The 11,412-nt window shown below is 34.1% G+C and overlaps 2 non-coding genes across 2 annotated transcripts; both read left to right on the top strand.

Annotated features, from left to right (window-relative positions):
* Positions 1-470: 470 nt before the first annotated feature.
* LOC121224800 (small nucleolar RNA R71) lies at positions 471-574 on the top strand. Its single transcript, XR_005922544.1, has one exon. It is a non-coding gene; the product is annotated as a small nucleolar RNA R71 (small nucleolar RNA).
* Positions 575-4,122: 3,548 nt separating this feature from the next.
* On the top strand, positions 4,123-4,229 carry LOC121224895 (small nucleolar RNA R71). Its single transcript, XR_005922637.1, has one exon. It is a non-coding gene; the product is annotated as a small nucleolar RNA R71 (small nucleolar RNA).
* The last annotated feature ends 7,183 nt before the right edge of the window (positions 4,230-11,412 follow it).

The raw sequence follows: 11,412 nt of genomic DNA, 5'->3' as shown, positions 1-11,412 counted from the left end.
TGCTATCTGATTTCCTTGACCACCCAAGAGAAATTGGGATGGTTCCTCTAACCTGTATTATAGATGTTACTATAAGGGTTATTTTGAGGCCTAAAATTATTACCCATATAATTGATTTGTTCGTTCTCTGTGCTAGGACCGTAGGGTGAACATTCTGGATTGTTCATTCTTCCTCCATTTGTATTGCATTGCATCACCGGATGTACCTACGTAGAAACATATAAACCATCAATTTTCTTACTTAATTGTTCTACCTGATTTGATAACATGGTGATTGCATCTAAGTTGAAAACACCGGCTTCATTCTCATGACTTGCCACTGATAATTATTCAGTGCCATCTCTTCTATAAACTCATAACCCGCTTCAGGTGTTTTACTGTTAAGTGTTCTATTGGCTGCTGCATCGATCAACTGTCTAGTTGAGGGATTCAAACCGTTGTAGAAGGTTTGAACTTGTAACCATAAAGGTAACCCATGGTGAGGGCACCATCTCAATAAGTCCTTATACCTCTTCCATGCATCATATAAGGTCTCTAAGTCGATCTGAATGAAGGAAGTGATATCATTAATCTTCAATTTGGCTATCTCAGTAGATGGGAAGTACTTCCATAGGAATTTCTCGGTCTTTTTATCCCATGTAGTGATGGAACCTCGTAGTAAAGAATTCAATCACTGTTTAGCTTTGTTCCTCAACGAGAAAGGGAATAATTGTAGGCGAATGGCATCGTCAGAAATGCCATTTATCTTGAAAGTATCACAGACTTCCAGAAAATTAGTCAAATGAGCATTTAAAGATCTTCATTTTACAAACCATCAAACCAAACAAATTGTTGTACCATCTGAATAGTGTTCGGCTTCAATTTGAAATTATTCACAACAATGGTGGGTCTCACAATACTCGATTCAGCCACAGTTAGAGTGGGCTTGGCATAATCATACATAGTACGAGGAATAAGATCTGAATTTGTAGGATCTGCAGGAGGTAGGTGATTATTCTGATTATCACACATCTCCTCAATAATAATAACGTCCTCTTGCTCATCTACTATATTCTATTGACTTTGCCTTAGTTATCTACGGTTTCTGCGAGCTATACTTTCAATTTCACTGTCAAATAATAATGGTCCCGACGGGTTTCTTCTAGTCATAAACTAAAGGAACCTGCCAGAAGCAAATAAAAGAAAGATTAGAATGTAAAAATTAAACTAAAAACAAAATAAAAATTATACTAGAAATAAAAATTATAATAGAAATAAAAATGGCTAAATTAATAAAAATCGAGTGTTCTTAATATTTTGGTCCCTGGAGACGGTGCAAAAACCTTGATGGTCACTAAACTAGCTATAAATATGACTAAGGCAAGCGTACCTATCGAACAATAGTATAGTTATGGTAAGTAGGGAATATCGTATCCATGATGAGTAAAATTACTAGTAATTATTGTTTTTCTATTATTTATCTGACAAATTGGAGTGATTGTTTTAATAATCTAAAATTACTAAACTAATCTAACTAAGAACCCAATAGTGAATGAAATAGGAAAATAATTGAAGATAACCAATGAGATAGACAATACCCAGGAAAGAATCCACCTAGACTCCACCTATTATTATGAATATGAATTAAACAATTTATTCACTTTTGTCTTGATCCACAGAAATCCCTAAATTATATTAATATCTCTTTCGAGAGTAAGAACAACTAACTCTAGGTTGATTAATTAAAATCTCTTTCTAATTAAAACCCCTATTGTCGCATTAACTCGATTTATGGATTCCCCTATTAGATTTGACTCTAATCCGGTAGATTTATGTCATCTTATTTCTAGGATTGCATTCAAATCCACTCAATTATGCTAGATCTACTCTTAAACAAGGACTTTTGCTCCACTGAAATAAGCACATTAAACATGAATTAATATTTCGAAATATTAAAATAGAAATAAGCAGACATAATTAAGAACAAGAATCAAGTATTTATCATGTAATTCAGAAATCAAATAATAAGATTCATCATAGGTTTCATCTTCCCTAGGTATCTAGGGAATTTTGTTCATAATCCTGAATAGAAACATCTCAAATTTAGGATAACCACAAGACATAAAGAAACTCAATAAAACTTCGAAATAAATTAAAAGGAGATCTTCGATCTTGATGGGGATCTGCTTCCGAGTTGATTCCGATGGTGTTTTTCGAGTGTTTTCATTTATCTTCTCTGGTTGCCCCTTTAGGTTTTATTCTAATTGGTATTTATAAACTTTAGAATGCTCAGAAAGCCTAAAAATTGAGTTTTTCTGCGTATCTGGGAAGTAGGGTGCAATATCGACACAGATTGGCACACGGGCGTGTGGTCAGACCGTTTGGAAATGCCCAGTCTATGTGAATCCTGAAAACAAATTTATTTATTCGATCTTGGCTCATTTTTCGCTCCTTTCGTTCCCAAATGCTCTCCTAAGTATAAAAAACACGAATTTAAAGGATTAGGAACATCAAATTCACTAAATTGTATAATTAATCATCCAAAAACACATTAAGAATGAGATTAAAATATTTTACTTTTATATCTTATCACTCACATTAACAGAACTTTCAATATCATCTCGATCACTGGATGTTCTTAAAGAATCACGAGCTTGGAGAGTAATCATTTCGTCACCTACACGAAGTACTAATTCACCCGTAGCAACATCAATAATAGTCTTGGCAGTGGCTAAAAAGGGGCGATCTAAAATTAAAGGTACCTCACTACCCTCATCCATATCCAACACAACAAAGTCAACAGGGAACATAAATTTATCTATTTTAACAAGTACATCATCAGTAACACCCCTAGGATATCTTATGGTTCTATCTGCTAATTGAATACTCATCCTAGTGTGTTTGGGTTTCCCAAGACCTAGTTGTTTAAACATTTTATAGGGCATAACATTAATACTAGCCTCTAAATCAGCCAAATCATTATCGATATTTAAACTACCAATGAGACAAGGAATAGTAAAACTCCCTGGATCTTTGAGTTTCCTAGGTAGTTTATTTTGTAAGATGGTCGAGCAAACTACATTGAGCTTCACAGTTGATGACTCGTCTAACTTCCTCTTGTTTGCCAATAACTCCTTTAAAAATTTAACGTAATTTGACATTTGCGAATGAGATTCAACAAATGGTAAGTTAATATGTAATTCTTTTAAGAACTTGAAGAGTTTACCAAATTGCTCGTTTGTGTGGTCTCTTTTCGTCGCGTTAGGATATGGCACTCGATGCGTATATTATTTGACAGTCGGCTTTTGTTCTTTCTTATCTTCCTCAACTTTATTAATATTCACCACAATTTCTTACCTCGATTCTTGTTCAGATTCAACTAACCTTTCTTTGTCTTGAACAGTAATTGCATGAAACTGCTCCATTGGGTTAGTTTCAGTATTGCTAGGCAAGTTACCTTGTGGTCTTTCCCAAATTATCTTAGCAAGTTGTCCTATTAGATTCTCGAGCCCTTGAATCGATGCTTGTTGATTTTTTAGTGTTGCCTCAGTGTTTTGAAAATGAGTTTCTGGCACCGAGATAAACTTTGTCAACATCTCCTTAAGGTTCAACTTTTTCTCTTGCTAATAAGGTGGTTGTTGGAAGCCTGGATGAGGTTGTGCTCTCTGATTTCCTTGACCACCCCAAGAGAAATTAGGATGGTTCCTCCAACCTGCATTATAATTATTACTATAAGGGTTATTTTGAGGCCTAGAATTATTACCCATATAATTGATTTGTTCATTCTCTGTGCTAGGAGTAAAAGGTAAACATTTTGGATTATTTATTTCACCTCTATTTGTATCGCATTGCATCACCGGGTGTACTTGCGTAGAAAGATATAAACCATCAGTTTTCTTATTTAATACCTCTACTTGGTTTGATAACATGGTGACTGCATCTAAGTTAAAAACACCGACAGCTTTCATCGGCTTTGTCCTCATGACTTACCACTGATAATTATTCAATACCATTTCTTCAATAAATTCATAAGCTGCTTTGGGTGTTTTATTGTTAAGTGTTCCACCGGCTACTGCATCAATTAACTGTCTAGTTGGGGGATTCAAACCGTTGTAGAAGGTTTGAACTTGTAACCATAAGGGTAACCCATGATGAGGACACCTTCTCAATAAGTCATTGTATCTCTCCCATGCATCATATAAAGTCTCTAAATCGATTTGTACAAAGGAAGAGATGTCATTCCTCAACTTGGCTGTCTTAGTCGGTGGGAAGTACTTAAGTAGAAATTTCTCAGTCACTTGAGCCCATGTAGTGATGGAATCTTGTGGTAAAGAGTTTAACCACTGTTTTGCTTTGTTTCTTAACGAGAAAGGGAATAACTGTAAGTGAATGGCGTCATTAGTGGCACCATTAATCTTGAAAGTATAACAGATTTCCAGGAAATTGGCCAAATGAAAATTTGGATATTTGTCTTGCAAACATCAAATTGAACAAACTACTGTACCATCTGAATAGTGTTTAGCTTCAGTTCAAAATTATTTGCAGTAATGGTGGGTCGCAGAATACTCGATTCAGCCCCAATCAGAGTGGGGTTGGCATAATCGTATATAATTCGAGGAATAGGAGCTACTACTGTTGCAGGGGGTAGCTGAATATTCTTATTATCGTCTATCTCCTCAGTAATAATGAGGTCCTCTTATCCGTCTACTATAATTTATTGGCTCTGCCTTGCTTCTCTACAATTTCTGTGAGCTGTACTTTCAATTTTAGTATTGAAAAGTAATGGTTCTGACGAGTTCTTCTAGTCATAAACCAAAAGAACCTTCTAGAAGCAAATAAAAGAAAAATGAGAATGTAAAAATTAAACTAAAAATAATAAAATAAAATAAAATAAAAATGACCAAATTAATAAAAATAAAGTGTTCCTAATATTTTAGTCCCCGACAACGACGCCAAAAACTTGATGTGTGTTTTTCGTACTAACTAAAATTTGTGACAAAGGCAAGCGTACCTATCGAACAATAGTATAGCTAAGGTGAGTAGAGATATTGTATCCATGAGAACTAAAAGTATTAGGAATTACCGTTTTCTTATTATTTACCCGACAATTTGGAGTGATGAGTTTTAATCTAAAATTACTAAACTAATTTAACTAAAAACGCAATAGAGAATGAATTAGGAAAATAACCGAAAGATAACCAATGAGCAAGACAATACCCAAGAAAGAATCCACTTAGACTCCTATTATTATTAATCTGATTTAAACGATTTATTCACTTGGTGGCTTGATCCGTAGAAATCCCTAAATTATGCTAATATCTCTTTCGACAGTAGAAGCAACTGACTCTTGGTTGATTAATTGGAATATCGTTCTAATTAAAACCTTATTGTCCCATTAACTCGATCTATGGATTTCCCTATTAGATTTGGCTCTAATTTGGTAGATTTATGTCGTCTTATTTCTAGGATTGCATGCAACTCCACTCAATTATATTAGATCTACTCTTAAACAATAACTTTGCTCCACTGAATTAAGCACATTAAACATGAATTAATAACCCAAAAATATTAGAACAAAAAATAAGCACACATAATTGAGGACAAGAATAAAGTATTTATCATGTAAAACAGAAATTAAATAATAGAATTCATCATAGATTTCTTCTTCCCTAGGTATCTAGGGAATTAGCTCATAATTCTAAATAAAAACATCTTAAAGTCAGAAAAAGCACAAGAAACAAAGAAACTCATAAAAACTTCAGAAAAAATAAAAATGAGATCTTCGATCTTGATGGAAATCTGCTTCGGAACTGGCTCTAATGCTGCTCCTTGAGTGTTTTCTTCGATCTTCTCTGATGGCTCCATATCTCTTCTTCTATTTGGTATTTATAGACTTCAGAATTCTCATAAAGCCTAAAATTTTTGTTTTTCCACGTGTTTGGGAAGCAAGGTGCAAAATAGACACGGGTTGGCACATGGGTATGTGCCCAGCCCGTGTGACCCCTGAATTTGCTCTTTTTCTCCAATTTTTTCTCCTTTTGCTTCGAAATGCTCACCTAAGTATAAGAACATGAATTAAATGGATTAGGAGCATCAAATTCACCAATTTGCATAAATAATCATCCAAAAATGCATTAAGAATGAGATTAAAATATGTTAGTTTTATCATTTATCAACCATTAAACATAAACATAGTGAACATTATCATCATAATAAATAAAATAATAAAAAAATATAGTATTAAATAAAATAAAATACAACAAAAAGGGGAAGGAGTCAAATGGTGGTGGGGGACGACGAATGGCAGCGGAGGTGGACGGCGGAGAAGGGACGCTGAAGAAATGGAAGATAGGGAAAGCACACGGCGTGACTAAAGGAAGACAAAATAAAATTTTAAAAAATAAAACCCTTGTTTTAAAAAGAGGACATGGACGTTTATAGGGCTCATCTTGAGCCACAAGATCGTGCCTCTCACCCGTATGTGCACTCTAAGACTGTGTGGAAATGCCCAGGCTGTGTGGATCCTAAAAACAACTTTATTTATTCGATTTTGGCTCGTTTTTCACTCCTTTCGCTCCCAAATGCTCTCCTAAGTATAGAAACATGAATTTAAAGGATTAGGAGCATCAAATTCACTAATTTACATAATTAATCATCCAAAAACGCATTAAGAATGGAATTAAAATATGTTACTTTTATGACTTATCAAATATCCCCACACATAAGCGTTTGCTTGTCCTCAAGCAAAATCCTCAACTCACAATTAAAATTAATCTTTCTCAACTCATAATTCTCATCAATGATGTTTTGTCATAATTCACAAATAATCATACATTGATAATTCAACTAAAAGAGCACTAAAGATTCAAACAATCCAAGTCAAACATTTTCAAAGCATGAAAACATAGGTATTTCCCCTTATCTAAGTAATTACCTTTAATTCAAAATCGATAAGAATCGACATCCTCACTAAAGATTCAGTCAAATCACTCAAAGTGTTTAAGGTTCAAGAATAAGTACTACTCAATAGTCAAACATGAAAAGTCATTACCATAGGCTTGCATGAAAATCAAATCTCCACCACTATAAAATGATATGATACACAAATCAAAAGGTCTTTAAGAGGTTGTAATGGGGCTTAGGTTAAGGGTGTGGAGAAAGGCCGAAAAAGATAGTTAAAATCGAGATTGAATTGATAAATTACCAAACTAGAAAAATAAATAAATGCTAAATTAGAAACAATTACATTAATCGAAAACTGTTCAAGAATAACACGAGCTTATTGTCAAACTATGAATTTAACTGTTCAAGCTCAATTAACATAGAACTAAATAACTATGAATTTAACTGTTCAAGCTCAATTAACATAGAACTAAATAATAATCAATTTTTTTCTTCTATTTTTTTTACAATAAGAAATAATTCAGCAAAATAAACAAAAGGGCTTAATTAGGGAATTAACCAAATCAAGTCTCGTTAAAAAGGGAATTAATAAAACGGGAAAAATTCTTAACGAGCAAAAAAAAAAGAGTTATGGGTTAACATTAATATGTAAATCAAGAAACAGTGTGTTAGGCTCAATGGGGTTCAGTAAGGGTTAATTATGTAGGTAAGCTTTTTATAGGATAAGTGGGTTAAAACCTAAGTGCCTTCATAACGCCCAACAACCTAAGTGCCTTCATGACGCCCAAAAACGGTAACCTGCAGTCTACAAAATCCAAAAAATAGGTTCGGGAGTTGGTTACGTATGAGGAAGGATTAGCACCCTCATAATGCCCAAAATTGATACCTAGTTGATTACTTGATGTTTTGATGTCGAAAATTGATATTTCGAATTAAAACACTACCCCTCTTTGTATGATGTTCTTTTTAATTAAAATCACTGAACTAAATTAAATTTTACGAAAGGTCCTATTTCAATTTAGTCGAGAAGAAAAGATCATGCCCCGTAAGTTAGGACACGATGCTTTTAGTCCTCGAAAACAAGAATAATCACCATTTGATCCTTACTTAAATCTCGTTTTTATTTTAAATAGGATATTCGGTTATTATGGTTCTAAGAAGATGCCATACTCCGTAAGTTAGAAGCACAACTCTTCAAATCCCAAAAATAATAAATATTGCCTCGGTTTTAAATATTTCCTATACGTTAGGTAGAACGAATGTAACTTTTTTAAAATGATATATATTTTTAATATGTTTAGGCATAGTAAGAAAATGGATAAATATATTTTAACACGATACATGTCATGGTGATTAGCAAAATGAAGTAAAATAGTGGTGGGTAAAAATGAATGATGACATTAAAATGATAAATAAACGAATGAATAAATAAATAAATAGATGAATAAAAATAAGAAGATAAAAACAAAAGAAAGGCTATGCTAGTGATAAAAAAATCAATTTATAGTAGTAATAGCGATAACCATGTCATGATTACTATCATAGTACATATGAATAAATAAAATAATAACAATAATAACAAGGATAAAATAAAAATAAAATGTATAAATAAATGATATAGTAAATTGATAAAATAAAATGTATAAATTTTAAGTGCTAAATAAATGATGTAGTAAATAAAGAGGCAAAGCTAACCAAATAAGGGATTAAATTGAAATTTAAGTGAAACTTAAAGTATAAATCAAAAAATAAATAAATAAAGGAAATAAAGGACTAAATTGAAAGTCCAACAAAATCTGATGCCTAAATAAAAAAGAGATATAAAGGACTAAATTGAAATGTGAAAATGAAAAAAGGACCGAAAGGGGTATTATCCCACCCATATTAAACGCGTCCTTCCCTCAGAAGGTCAATAGTGGGTCAAGGGACTAAATTGCACAAGAATAAAATAAAAGGATAAAAATAAAAAAAATAAAGATGAAATAGGACAAAATTAAAAAGAAAAAAAAGTGAAGGGACCAAAATAGAAATTATCTCCTCCATGCCAAAACACACGGATCCTAGGGGAGATTCGGGTCGTACTTCAAAACAACGCCGTTTTGGGGCTTCTAAAGCCAGGCCAAAATGACGTCACACCGAGGCCGTATATAAGCCAAATTTTTTTGAAAAATTTCACTTCTCTCTTGCGTTTTTTTAAAAAAATTCTCTTCTTTCCTTTTTTTACTCTAAATGTGTCTCTCAGTCCAGCCATAGGGTTGTCGTCGCCCCGCCACGGCCACAGGTCATCGGCGTCGACAACCGTCGCCTTCGGTGGCCAAAGTTACAAAAAGCAGTTTTTAGCCCTATTTAACCGTCTAGGAGCCAGATTTGAAGGCTAATGCCTTCTAAAATCAGAAAGAAGGGAAAAAAAACTCTCAGCCTTGCGCGCTCATTGAACCCTCGGCAGAACCCTAGTGGGCTCTGAGGTATTCGGGGCCAGAGATGGTCTTCGACGGCGGCAGAAGTGAAACAACAGATAAAAGGGTCTTATATTTTTTTTATTATGCTTTTTTAAAAAAATAAAAAATAAGAAAAATAAACTACCTTTTGTTTTCTTTGTTCTCTATTATTTCAAAATCTCATAAAAAAATACACCTCAATGTTATGGCTTTTATAGCCGATTGCATATATATATTTTCTTTTTTTTGGTTGTTTCTGTTATTTATGTCATTTGTCTCGTTTCTTTTTCTTTGCAGGTATCCATGGGACGATCAATGGCGCTGGGGACGCGCGCCTTGCCATTTCGGTGAAAGGGGCAGACGAGGCGTCAGACCTTGGGCGATGAGCTCGCTGACGAGGCGAAGGCTACAGTGTGGACGGCCTTATAGAGACTAAGGTTTCTGTTATTTTTTTATGTTTTGGGACTTTTAGGGTTTGGTATTGGTTTGGGCTTTAGTAGATTTAGGCTAGGTTTGGGCTTTTAATTTGGGCCAGTATGTTTGTTTGTAAATGGGCTTTATTTATTTCTTGTTTTTGTTTGTTTTTGTTTGGGCTGGACAAATTTGGCCCCTTATAGCTGCCCCTCTTTGCTCGTTGTCGTGTATTGGGAAGGGAGCAAATACCTTAAAATATGACCAATTCTGTCCAGTCCCGCTGAATCTCGAGTTCTCTAGTGCTTCCCTTTTTCAAGTAATTCACTCTTTTAGTTCCTTGGTTACTCTACTTTACTGTATCCATTTCGCTACAACTTTAGGAAGGCAGGATTTGGTATCACTGTTTCATCTTGCTCCATTGCAACTTCAAGGAGCTAAGATTGTTGTTGTGGCTTCATTCCAACCCACTGTAACTTCAGGGGTATAGGATTTATAGCTTCATCTTGTTCCACTACAACTTCTGGGATATAGGACTTGTAACTTCATCTCGTTCCACTGTAACTTCAGAGAGATAAGATTCGTTATGGTAAGTTCAATCCGACCCGTTGCAACTTCGAGGGTATAGGATTTATTTCACTGATCTTTTACACTGCTCTCTAGGGAACAAGACCTGTAGAATCCATTTCATATGCCTATATTTTATGCCAAGCGATTAGGATGTTATGAGAAAAATGAATCAAATAATTATAACTAGATGTATATGAATGACATTTGTATGAATGCAGAATGACATTTTTGAGAATGATCCCCTTTTTAGTGCTTAGGCTGACATTGCTCGTTGTACGTCAAGGTTCTATCATTGATGTGTTACCATGCCTTCTTGTTCAAATATGGTATCTTTGATAGGAAACCTGAAGAAGTAATCACAATTTACACTATTCGTTCCCAGATATTTCCAACCCTTAGATTTGTTTAGTTCTAACTAGTGGTCTTGTTTTAGGTCATTGTACTATTTAGAAACCTTTTAGAGCAATATGTAAAAATCTTTTTACTTGAATATTTTTAGTCCATTAATCATTATTTCAATGTAAAAATGCTTGAAAAAGGTCATAATAATAGACAAGATTAAAATTTATTGGGAGCAAAGATCAAAATGAAAAGATTAATCAAAATAGCCAATATTGTTAAAACACAAAATGAGTAAAATGAAATTAGGTGCTCCAAATATCGAAACATGAGCTTCTCTACACAAACTTCTTGAGGACCATTTTGAGCTTGATATGTGTCTAAGAGGTTTAGAGTACTTTGTTGATGCCTCAAGATGCAACGTTTCTTCTTCTGAAAAGACACGACTACCACATGCTCAATCTTCAATCCAAATTTGAGCTGCCCTTTTTAGGGTTTTGAACTCAAAATCCCTTTGGCCTCTAGGCGCCCTTTTGCGAGTTTTCGCCTTGGCCTCCCCCTCTTTTTTTTAGGTAAAGTATTTCTTGACTAAATCCGAGTTCACGGGATTGGGCAAGTTTTTGCCATCCATCTCGGTGAAAATTAATGTTCCTCCAGAAAAAAAATTTCTTTTCCATATAAGGTCATTCCCAATTCGGTATCTATTTTCCTCTGAAGTCTTTTTGTATAGGCATAATCTTTTTCAGTACCAGGTCCCCCTCATGGAATTCTC

This window comes from Gossypium hirsutum, chromosome D12 (genome assembly GCF_007990345.1).
Source record: "Gossypium hirsutum isolate 1008001.06 chromosome D12, Gossypium_hirsutum_v2.1, whole genome shotgun sequence".
Lineage (NCBI taxonomy): Eukaryota > Viridiplantae > Streptophyta > Magnoliopsida > Malvales > Malvaceae > Gossypium > Gossypium hirsutum.
This window is presented reverse-complemented; position numbering and strand designations above follow the sequence as displayed.